Source organism: Palaemon carinicauda, chromosome 8 (assembly GCF_036898095.1).
Source record: "Palaemon carinicauda isolate YSFRI2023 chromosome 8, ASM3689809v2, whole genome shotgun sequence".
Taxonomy (NCBI): Eukaryota; Metazoa; Arthropoda; class Malacostraca; order Decapoda; family Palaemonidae; genus Palaemon; species Palaemon carinicauda.
Window position 1 is genome coordinate 153610662 of NC_090732.1, and position 12500 is coordinate 153623161.

The 12500-nt window shown below is 35.4% G+C and overlaps 1 protein-coding gene across 7 annotated transcripts in view; it reads right to left on the reverse strand.

The window, feature by feature from the left end:
* Window positions 1-12500, reverse strand: part of LOC137646034 (innexin inx2-like) — a 183670-nt gene that overhangs the window by 170764 nt on the left and 406 nt on the right. For 4 of the 7 annotated variants that reach the window (XM_068379171.1, XM_068379172.1, XM_068379165.1 and 1 more), the window contains exon 2: window positions 3787-4200. The gene's annotated coding sequence lies outside the window, so the exon portion shown is untranslated. Of the gene's footprint in view, window positions 1-3786; window positions 4201-11364; window positions 11850-11871; window positions 11944-12500 lie in introns of those variants that run through there. The other 3 variants (XM_068379166.1, XM_068379169.1, XM_068379168.1) reach the window with 3 other exon arrangements.

The window sequence follows — 12500 nt, forward strand, 5'->3', positions numbered from 1 at the left end:
ACAGTGTGTTTCAACTACTCTTTCCCTCATACACATGAAGGGGGAAATCTGGAGGGTTGCGCAGGGTGCAGGGGGAAACGACCGGAAAAAGGTTGGGAACCACTGTTCTACATATTGTTTTTCTTTTACCGAGAAACTATGAATATGAAGTTCTGCAGTTTATTATTATTATTATTATTATTATTATTATTATTATTATTATTATTATTACTTGCTAAGCTACAACCCTAGTTGGAAAACCAGGATGCTATAAGCCCAGGGGCCCCAACAGGGAAAATAGCCCAGTGAGGTAAGGAAACAAGGAAAAATAAAATTTGAAGAACAGTAACATCATCTAAATAGATATTTCCTATATAAACTATAAAAACTTTTAACAAAACAAGAGAAAGAGAAACCAGATAGAATAGTGAGCCCGAGTGTACCCTTAAGTAAGAGAACTCTAACCTAAGACAGTGAAAGACCATGGTACAGAGGCTATGGCACTGTCCGAGATTAGAGAACAAGGGTTTGATTTTAGAGTGTCCTTTTCCTAGAAGAGCTGCTTACTATAGCTAAAGAGTCTCTTCCACCCTTACCAAGAGGAAAGTGGGCACTGAACAATTAGAGTAGAATAGTTAAACACTTGGGTGAAGAAGAATTGTTTGGTAATCAGTGTTGCCAAGCGTAAGAGGACAGAGGAGAATCTGTAAAGAATATGCCAGACTATTCGGTGTATTTGTTGGCAAAGTGAAAACGAATCGTAACCAGAGAGAAGGATTCAATGTAGTACTGTCTGGCCAGTCAAAGGACCACATAACTCTCTAGCGGTAGTATCTCAACGGGTGGCTGGTGCCCCGGCCAACCTCCTAGATTTTGGCTAATTTTGTAATGCTCGGATTATTTTGAGTCTGTCTCAACTCAATAATGATTACTATTGCTGATTAATTATTTGAAAGAAAATCTTTTATAGCTTCAGTGTAGACTGGGTTGGCTAAGTTTATATATATATATATATATATATATATATATATATATATATATATATATATATATATATATATATATGTGTGTGTGTGTGTGTGTGTGTGTGTGTGTGTGTGTGTGTGTGTGTGTATATATATATATATATATATATATATATATATATATATATATATATATATATATATATAGTACATATATATATTTGGGTTCAAGCCATGTCATACTGATGGAAATTTCTCAAAGGCAGCTTTCTACTTGGGATATTTCTGCAAGTGATATACTAGAGAATTTTACCTGTAGGGGTATCACGGAAATTTAATCTCGGGAGCGAATATCCCCAAAGATATCGTATATACCACCAGGGACGTGTTTAAAACAAGCCACAGCTATCCTTCCCCCGAATAGAGTTAACCTTTTTTCGAAGGATATGGGATAGTATTGGATACATTAGCGAGAGAGCCGTTACAACTCTCGATCCCAGTTTGCTACAATAACACGTTTCCTTAAAACAATTTCTTTTCGCAGACGCCATCTTGATTTTTGTATGGAGTTTTTTTTTCTGTGTTTTCGTAGCCTTTTGAGTGATTCTGCGATCATGGATGCTTCGGCTTCTCCCTCATCAACTTAGTTAAGTGACCTTTTCTTGTGTGTTTTGGAATTTCGTGTCCAACCTGTTTTTTACTCGGATGTGCATACCTTTTATTGCCTGCGGCTGGCGCGTGGTCGGCGCCGGCACCTAATGTATCCAAATCGCTCAGAAATGCTTAGTTATTTAGTCATTTTATTGTAAGAATGTGTTTTATAATATTCTTTTACAATTGCAGTATGATTATAGGGTATCCCCCTTCTTTTACTAGTGTCTGCATGTGCGTATTTTATCAGTCTTGAGTTAGGCTAACTCTACTCAGGCTGGCGGCCATGACTGATGAATATGTACTTGTACACTATCTCCATCTTTCACCCAACCTTGCTGGTTTCGTGAGGCTGCTTATCCTCCCATGCTATTGATGCATCATAGCAGGGAGCTGCAGTCTTGAAGGTCCTTCTGGGAGTGTTGGATAGTATTTTACAATTGTCCTAGGGTGACTGTTTTCACATTCCACTTATACTGCATGTTTGGATAGGCGGCACGGGTCTTGGCAACTTGTTCCTTGTGTCTACTCCTTTTCTATCTGTTGGAACTCACTACCCTGTTCTAATGCCGACAGGTAGACCTCCCTTTGTGCCGCCTTACCCATTCTTAGGTTTCCCTTCTTGGTAGGCTATGACTGGTTGTGAGGACTTGACCTCTGTGCTTTCTTATTGCAGACCCCTTGGAACGCCATTCTCGTAGTAATGCTACAGTTAGGCCTTCTTGTCCTGTCGCCTGATCAATTTCAGAGTTTCCCACCTGCCCCCTTGTGTCTGCTGGGGCATCTACTTGCTGGGGCATCTACCTACTCTGGAACCTTGTTCCCCTCCCAGTCCAATTCCCTAGCGACTGAAGTATCCTTCATTGCTATATGTGGACGGAATAGCTTGTAGGCGGCTATCTAGTCTGGCCCTAGGTGGACGAGATTTTTAGTCCTTCCATGGATTAATTCTCTTTGGCACCTTAGAGACCACTCTTGGGTGGTCTCACTGCCCGTTCCTGGTTAGCCCATACTCTTACTGTCCTGGAGACTGTAGTTCCTTTTGTCTAGTCTTCTTGCCGTAGCATTTGAGTTTTCCCGTATCTGCTAGGTAGGCTAGGATTGCCTGCACAGTTTTTCCTATTACCTAACCCTATCCAGGTGGAGAGCTGGTACCCCTTGGGGTCTTCCTCTACTGCCTTATTAGTTGTCGGTTCTATGACTGCAGCTTCTCATCCTCGGCTATGCACCTCTTTCTGTGGAGTCCTGACTCCTTTGCCTGGTTGGTTTATCTTGGCAGAAGTGTCACCTTCTGTTCCTGCTTCCAGTGTTGTCAGCTTGAGTGTTTCTAGCATTGGATGTGAGTTGGCTATGGGAGCATCCCCTCAGCCGCCTCAGCTGCAGCCTTAGGGTGGTCATCTACACCTCTTCCTCTTCCATATCTGAGAAATATTATCCTTTGAAGTTGGTCGATTGGCTCCCGCCCGGTTGTCAGGATATCATTTGAATTTTCATTTCTTGGCATCCTGGCTGTCTTGTGCAGCTCTAATTATCTTAAGGACTGCATATATTATACACACTCTCACACATTATATATATATATATATATATATATATATATATATATATATATATATATAGATATATATATATATATATATATGTATATATAAAATATTAATCCATCACTCAAGAGCTAGGGTCCTCCCATTTTCTTACCAAATCCCTTTTTTGTTTTGCATTTATGTGACTTATTTCTTGTACCCTCTGTATATGCATAATTGCGATGTATTATTAAAACTGGACAATGTGATTTGGTTCATATGATATTAATCGTTATGTAGATGATGAACTATATTTGTAATTGTTTAAACGCAGTTTATACATGTAAATAAATTCGTGTAAATGTCGGCAAAAATTATTGTGAATTGTGTTTTATCACTTTTGTCAATGTTTGCCATTATTGTGTACAGCTAAATGGTTGTATTGACTAAATAGATCTTTTATACGTTGTAATTATGAACCATCCAAAATCATACAAATTACATTCGTTTAACCATTTTTAGTGTCACGTGTAGTATTGATGATTGTATGTCTTCCAAATAACATGTTAACCAGTACAATATATAGTGAGTTTTCATCAACATTTATATTAATATATTAAAAGATAATACTAATTCCAAGTAAATTAACTTATAACATGTTTACTTACGTGGTCGATGGAGGCGCGGCTGCTGCAGTCCTGATTGGTCGTTCGATTTTCACCCCGACCACCAGGTGGCAATCATGCTCACCCAGTTGACAATTTTTTGCTCTTCTTAGTCGCACTTCTTTGGGGATGATCGTCTCGTATCGGGAGCGCGTCGTCGTTCTTTTGTTTATTCTTGTCGTTATCGGGAGCGTTCAAATGAGAGTGTTATCGATGGGTTTCTTTTTTCGTTACGTTTAATTTGAAGAACCGATCATCCGGTGGGTAACCCTCCAGCCATGGATAATAGATTCGACCTAACTATCATTGAGGCTGAAGAGGCACTCGTTTCTTTGTCATTTGTGAGTCACCAAAATATAATATCTTTCTTTTGCACTTATTTTTGACGACAGTATTCGCTGTCTAGAGATTACCAAGCTGCAAGGGGTAGGGAGAGAATGGAACAAATTATAGAAATCAGTAATATGCAATAACGAATTGAGAAACACTTTTAAATTGTTACACTAGGCTGTCACACAGTCTCTGTCTGTTGGTTGGAGATTGTCCAAAGGTCAACATCGTGTTTCGTATACCCTTTGACACATAAACACACTTGCCCTCTGACATGGGCACACGCTGTACCATGCAGTACCAAGTCTTTATATTTATGAAGTCCCACTTGTAAATGAAATGTGTTTTACGAGTATTACCGAATCACTGCTGAGTAATCATATGGTATCCTATGCGGTTTCTTGTTTTTGTAATAATACCAAGTTTATATAGAAATTAAATAGAAATATTTTTAGTCATGACCAGAGATTACCACGAAAATATTTGCGCTCAGCATTAGATGGGTAGACAGCTGAGCAGACTCATCTTTTAATTAGTGTTATTAGATCGTAAATGTATTTGTTATTACAGTCATTATCTTAATAACACACACACACACACACACACACACACACACACACATATATATATATATATATATATATATATATATATATATATATATATATATATATATATATACATATATGTGGGTGTATGTGTGTATGTGTACTGCATACATATTATCATATGTAATTATATTCATATATTCTATAGAAATACGTGTGTTAGAGAGAGAGAGAGAGAGAGAGAGAGAGAGAGAGAGAGAGAGAGAGAGAGAGGAGAGAGAGAGAGAGAGAGAGTCAGCATGATGTGAATGAATCATTTCGGACTGTCCCTGACCTATCTTAAAATAGGATGAAATAAGACATTAGTTTATAACCTCATAGAAATGAATATTCGAAGATGCTAACATGTCATGTCATTCATTTTAAACAGAAATAAGGAAATAAAATACAAGAAAAATAATGAACAATTAAAATAAACTATTTTAAGACCAATACAGTTTTGCTGATCAAGCTCATACGCTAGGACCAGCGATAATAAGACAATGGCTGTGATGTCTAAGCGGGTAAATTCATTGGCACCCCAAGCCCCTAAATTTCTTATTCCATTCCATTTAAGCCAATTAAACGCTGCAGTGCTATTAGAAAATTGCAATTTTTGAAGGATTTGGAAATTGTCCCTATGTTTCGGGGATCGGAAGTTGAGGCCCTACTCCCAGGTCTAAAAAGTTTACACCAAGTGTTCACAACAGCAGCGGCACTTTGAGCTTGGGATCTGGGATTTGAGGGAGCCAGGGGCCTATAGGTCTACCTGTTGGGTCATCATCAGTCATTGCCTGGCCCTCCTTGATCCTAGCTTGGGTGGAGATAGACTTAGGCACTGACCATAAGGATATGTGGTCGTTCAATAAACAGTTCGGTCATTGGCCTCTGCTCATAGCTGACCTTAACCTTTAAACATAACTGGAAAAGACCGAGCCATGTTGTAGTCTTTGACTGGAAAAGACAGAGCGGTGTTAGAGTGGGCTTTGGTTGGAAAAGAAAGTTCGGATGCAATGACCTTTCATTGGAAATGACTTTGTGAGATGTAGAATAGTCACACCAGGAGGAATTGGAGAAACAAATTACCTAATTATGTGATTTCTTTATCAGGTAAGGCATAACTCAAGATCCTCGTGGTGGTTAATTAAAAATGTTAACGTCCTTTATGAGTCCAATTGATAATTATGATGCAAAAGAGATACAATCAAGACCAGTTCCATATTGTGGGCATCGGAAAGGTGTTCATTCGTAAAGAAGACCAGTAGAGTAATGTTGACATGGAAGTCATCTCGCTTAGTAAAGATAGTTTTTACAATGCCCCATATCAAATAGTGATAAAACATCGATTATCTTAAATAGGGTTGGTTCTCTTATGACGAGAAACCTCCAAATCAGTATTTTATCATTATTATTTTTTACTTTTCGTTGTCCATTTTAGATTGATTTTAATCACTATCCTCATCATTATTTTCATTACTCTTGCTGTGAATATTTTCAAGTTACTGTTATTTTCAAGATTTTCATAACATTGCAAATAAGTTCATGAGTATCTATTATAGTACGCATTAAATGAGGCATATTAATAAAAGCTATTATTCCCTGTATACGCATCACTTAATTTCCATTCACTGTAAATTATACCAAACTTTAACTTTGCGTACCAATACGCCACAAGACAGTATTTTTCTTATATAGTTTACGATCCACCTTTGTCTACCCGACCCACTACGCCTTATTGTTTGTCTCGTAACGCTTTGATAACCGAATCATGTGTGATAACGTACCCAACACAAAAACAACTGTAGTCTGGTATGTTACCACCATTAATGCTCTTTGTGTTGTCTTGGCTCAAGACAGTATCATTGAGCATGCATGCATGTGATTATATATATATATATATATATATATATATATATATATATATATATATATATATATGTGTGTGTGTGTGTGTGTGTGTGTGTGTGTGTATGTATATATATATATATATATATATATATATATATATATATATATATATATAGAGAGAGAGAGAGAGAGAGAGAGAGAGAGAGAGAGAGAGAGAGAGAGAGAGAGAGAGAGAGAGAGAGAGAGATTGTTTAAGATGAAATTTCTGTGTAGATGTATCAGTTGGCTGTAGTAGTAGTATGGGATATGCCAAAAGGGGTTCATATAATAATAATAATAATAATAATAATAATAATAATAATAATAATAATAATGACAGTAATCTAATATATAATATAAAGAGCAACGTGCCTGGCTCTATATATACATATATATAAATATGTACTGTATATATATACATGTATACCTAGACATATATGTATATATATATACATATATGTATATGTATATGTATATGTATATATATACATATATGTATATGTATGTGTATATGTATATATATGATGTGTGTGTGTGTGTGTACATATACTTCCTGACACGCTCAGTTGCATTGCCAGACGTAAGACTTTTCTGTCTCTAACCGGACGAAGCTTCCATGTTGTAGTCAGGAAGGGCGGAAGGGGTGGGAAGAGTTGAATCGGTGTGTGCTTGCATATGCATGTGTGAGAATATCTATCTAAATAATTAACAGGAAAATACATCTCTTGGTTGTTTGAATTGGAGTGAAATAGCAAATGACGGCAAATCGAGGATATGATTGATAAAAGATTACATTACTTTACAACAAGGAGCATTGCAACTATTACAAAGGAGATAGGCAGTACCAATGGTTTGGGGTACAGCAATATTATGGCCCAAGGCAGAATAGTGTCTGGTAAAGGGTTATGGACCTTTCAGCTGAGGAAATTCCCCCTAAATGACAGATGATCCTCTTCTTCGAGAGGTTATGAGAATTTTCCTTTTACTATGGGATGCTGGTATAAGAAAATAAGTTATTCTGTGTGATGAAAAGAGGCTAATTAGCTGTTAGCATGTGGTTTTGAATGTGCATAATATGATGTAAATTACAAGAATTGTAAGGTAGCTGATTTGTTTAATAGAGAGAAACCTGAAGGTTATGGCACTTAGAAAAAAAATTTGCAAGGACAGTGCATCCAGGAAGAGGAACAACAAAGGGTTGTGTCTTTGGTAGATGAAAGTTGAAGAAAGACTTTTGGAATTTGTAAAAATGCTGAGTGTTCTAGGGGTAAACATTGCAGTGATAATTGTGTATGGTCAGTGAATGGATAAGTAAGGGGAGTACATATGGAGAAAATTGGTGAACTGTTGAATATAGGTAAAGGAAAAGATGGAAGAATTAGATTTGGAATTAGTAAGATTTCCAAGGGGGAATAAGTACAGTAGGGTAAGAAAAGATATTGAGTCATGGGGTGAGGAAAAATAAGGTGTATTGGTGAAAATAAAAAGATATTATTTGCAGGGCAATTGCTGATAGAAGGGAAGATTAGTTGCAGGCATCCAAGAGGATGGATAGGGTAGTCATGACAAAAGTGAGACGATAAAAGAAGACAATTAGTAAAAACAAGAGGGTGTTAAAAAATAGAACTTTAGCAAGAATAAAATGTTTTTATTCAGAGAAGTAAATGCAGTGAAAAAGGTTATTGAATGTAAAGGATAGGTGAAAGGCAGAGTTGAGTAATTCAAGATTGGCAGAGATGATGGCGGAATGAAGTGGCTGACTAGGGCTTGTAGGGTATGCCTGGACAGAGAAAGCTTTTATAATCGTATTGGTGTAGGAATCATGGTAGTATAACATTATTAAGTACCATAGAAGTGTATGGTAAATATTTTCATCAAGAAGGTAAGGCATGTATCAGAAGGACTAATAGAGAGAGAAAAGTGTTGGATTAGACAAGGAGAAGGGTGTGATGTTCCAGTATTTCAAATGAAACTTATCAAGTGAAAATTTTGATAGCCAGGTCAAAAAACTGCATATGACATACGTGAGCCTTGAAAAAACATAGCTAGCTAGGCAATGTGACAGGTATTAAGATTATATAGTATAGAACATAAGTCTTTATAGAACATAAGTCTTTAAGAGCAAATGAAAGTTTTCAGATGGTCGTAAAGCTTGTGTTGGAATATATAGGCATGTGTAAAAGTGGTTATGATTTCTATTATTTCAATATTTGTATAGATTTAGTGATGCTAGAGATTATAGTGAGAATGAAAGATGTAGGCATGAGGACATGGGATAAGGAAATGAGGTGTGAATGGAGTGAGGTGGGATTGATATTTGCAGAGGATACTGAGAGGAATGGAGGCAGTGAAGAGGAACTGCAAAAACTAATGAAGATAGTTTATAAGTGTTTGCAAAATGTTAGAGTTGAGAATAAATGTGACCAAGAGAAAAGTTGCAAGGGTAAAAGGAAATCAAGAAAATGGTACAAAAATAAAAAAGGCTATTTTGCTTGTATTTGGGAGTCAATGAAATAGCTTATGGTAAGATATGAAAAGGAATTAGTCAAAGTATAAGTGAAGAAAGGAAGGAAGCAGGTTTGTTCAGAAGACTGGAAACAGACTTGGATTGTCTGTTAAAACCAAGGTGATAATGTTTGAAGGGATTAATGAGCCATCTCTCTTTTATAGAGGTGTGAAGTGTGGACATTGGGGCGCAAGTGAAAAAAAAAAAAAAAAAAAAACTTCAAGCTGATGAATCTAACTTTTCGTGCAGGAAGTGTACTGTAAGAAGAAAAGAATATGATGACATACAGAATTTTAAAATGTCATTGAACGTTTTGTTTTGTTAGTTTTTATAGTTTATATAGGAGATATTTATTTTAATGTTACTGTTCTTAAAATATTTTATTTTTCCTTTTTTTTTTCTCACTGGGCTATTTTCCTTGTTGGAGTCCCTGGGCTTATAGCATCCTGCTTTTCCAACTAAGATAGAAGCTTAGCAGTTAATAATAATAATAATAATAATAATAATAATAATAATAATAATAATAATAATAATAATAATAATAATAATGGTGGGTGCCATGTGTGCAAGGAGGAAATTTTTATTTAAATGCTGTTACTGTTCTTAGAATATTTTATTTTTCCTTATTTCCTTTCCTTACTGGGCTATTTTCCACATTTGAGCCCCTGGGCTTATAGCATCCTGTTTTCCAACTAGGGTTGTAGCTTAGCAAGTAATAATATTATATATATATATATATATATATATATATATATATATATATATATATATATATATATATATACACACACATATATATATATATATATATATATATATACACACACACACACACACATATATATATATATATATATATATATATACACACACACACATATATATATATATATATATATATATATATATATATATATATATACACACACACACACACATATATATATATATATATATATATATATATATATATATATATATATATATATATATATGTGTGTGTGTGTGTGTATATTTATATATGTATATTTATATATATTTATATATATATTATATATATATATATATATATATATATATATATATATATATATATATATATATATACATATATATTTATATATAAATAGTCACACACTTTATTATATAGGGGAGATGTTTGTCTGTGCGTGTGCAGAGAGAGAGAGAGAGAGAGAGAGAGAGAGAGAGAGAGAGAGAGAGAGAGAGAGAGAGAGAGAGAGAGAGAGAGAGTGCATCTGACGATTTGCTATATTCTCTTTTGATATATGGAACTCGTAAATTATACCATTTACTGAATGCCTGTACCAAAACTTATCAAAATTCGAGGTTAGTGTTGCTTGAAGAGTCGGCAAACATCGAGAGGATGAATTTACAGCGATATAACAAAAATTATAAATAATCGAGCGTGCACGTGTCACTGAAAGAGCAATCTCCTTTCAGTGTGATTTTGTAATGTTCTGAAACGTGAATAACGTTTCATGTAATGGTTAGTTTGCATATTTCTGCTTACTAAAGAAACGCAAAACTACATGCGATATATCACCATTCATGGTCTGTATCCATGTGTTATTAAGTTTTTATTACAAAGTTTACTTGTTGTTCTATTGCCGGTAGACTTAGTAGTATATATAAGTGTCTCTTTTATGTGTAAAAATGCAGCTTTGTAATGAAAACCTCGAGGAGAATGTAGGGTAAATCGGTGAATATGAATTTAATATATTTCATCAGATTTTGGAATTGAACCGACCCAGAAAGAGGATGGATCTAAGGTTCTTAGAAGGAAATGAAACAAGAATTGAATGAGATTGAAAATTTAGAAATAACATTTTAGGCCTTTGATTACATTGCAAAACATAAAAGTTTTAACGGATAATGCCATAAAGAACAAAACATTCATAGATTAGTAATATGATGAGAAAGGCCACCATTTCATCTGCATAGATATGCGCTGAAAGTACGTGATTATTTAGATGCTAAAAGTTGAGAAACTAATTCTTGCTTATAACTTGCTATTAAAAGCTTTTGTTATAGAAAAATTATAATGTTTGTAAAGAACCACATAAGATATACAACACAGGTGTAAAAATATAAGTCCATAGATAAAAGGGACCACAAAATCTTTAGTGTTTACCAAACGAGGAAAAGCTAAACACCTGCAGTCTTATATTCTAATTTTCATCAAAGCCCATCCAAAGGTTCCAGCATTTCAGATTTTAAAAAATCGCACAGAGAAAGACCTTCAACACCTACAAATTGAAGTGATTCGCTGCTTCTTGAAAATCGCGAAGCTCTCGTTTACCCAATTGCGTTAAGAATACTTTTCGTTTCGCATAAAAAAAAACCTGGTGTTTGTGTTACTCTTTCACTGACGTATTAATTTCAAATGAAAGTTTTAAGATTATGCATAAGCCTGTTTCCATGGATTGCTTACGAAATGTCGCAGGCTGTTGCATCACAAGAAAATGATAACTCGAATTTTAGCTTTGAAACGAATGTTTGGGACCATAAATGATTTTATTTTTAAGGTAATAGATATCATTTTCGTAGATTTTTCTTATTGGGTATTATGAGGACCACACGCTGAAGTTTGACGGAAGAAGAACAGCGCACACTTCACTGACTTAGTAAACAATACAAGAAATGGTCGAACGAAGCCGCTTTAGCTTCGACTGCCGGAGCGTTAAAATCACTTTAGGTGCCTTTGCGCTTATTATTCAGTTTCCAATTAACTATATCCAAAAGTCAATCTTTCCAGACAGTTTTTTAGTGCCCCACCGTGTGAGGTTACGATACCACACTCCACACCAGCGTTCAATATTGACTGTTTACTGGAGAACATCCGTCCGAAAGCTGAAGCACCGTGATGTAGCATGTGTTCAGAGAGTATACGCAGGTGTAGCCTGTGTAACAGATGTTTTGGGTTTAATAATTTCTCTTGATTTCGCCGAAAATTCATAATCATCGTGCAGCAACCCTTGCTTTTTGGATTCCTAACTTTCAGTAAAATATGTTTTCATATACTGATATTTAACTTTGATACTAATCATCAAGACCAACTTGATTTGATTCCAATGTTCGGAGACGGCAAATCATCAAAACTATTGCTCTAAAACTTCTTTGATGTGCCGTTATTGGAATGTGAGTATTTTTTCTTTATTTCATTCATTGGTTGATGACGACTGGCATTTCCTGAGCAGAAGTATCATTCTTCTGGTAGACTAGGTTGTGCTAGGCTAATAAATGCTAAGTAAAACTACTAAAGTAATACACAATTGACTTTCTAGAACTCGCGTCACGGTGATAATACAAGCTGCAATAGAAGCTTTGGAGATATCACGGGTCATCAGACAACCACAGGAACCCTCGTATTTCCATAATACCGGTCC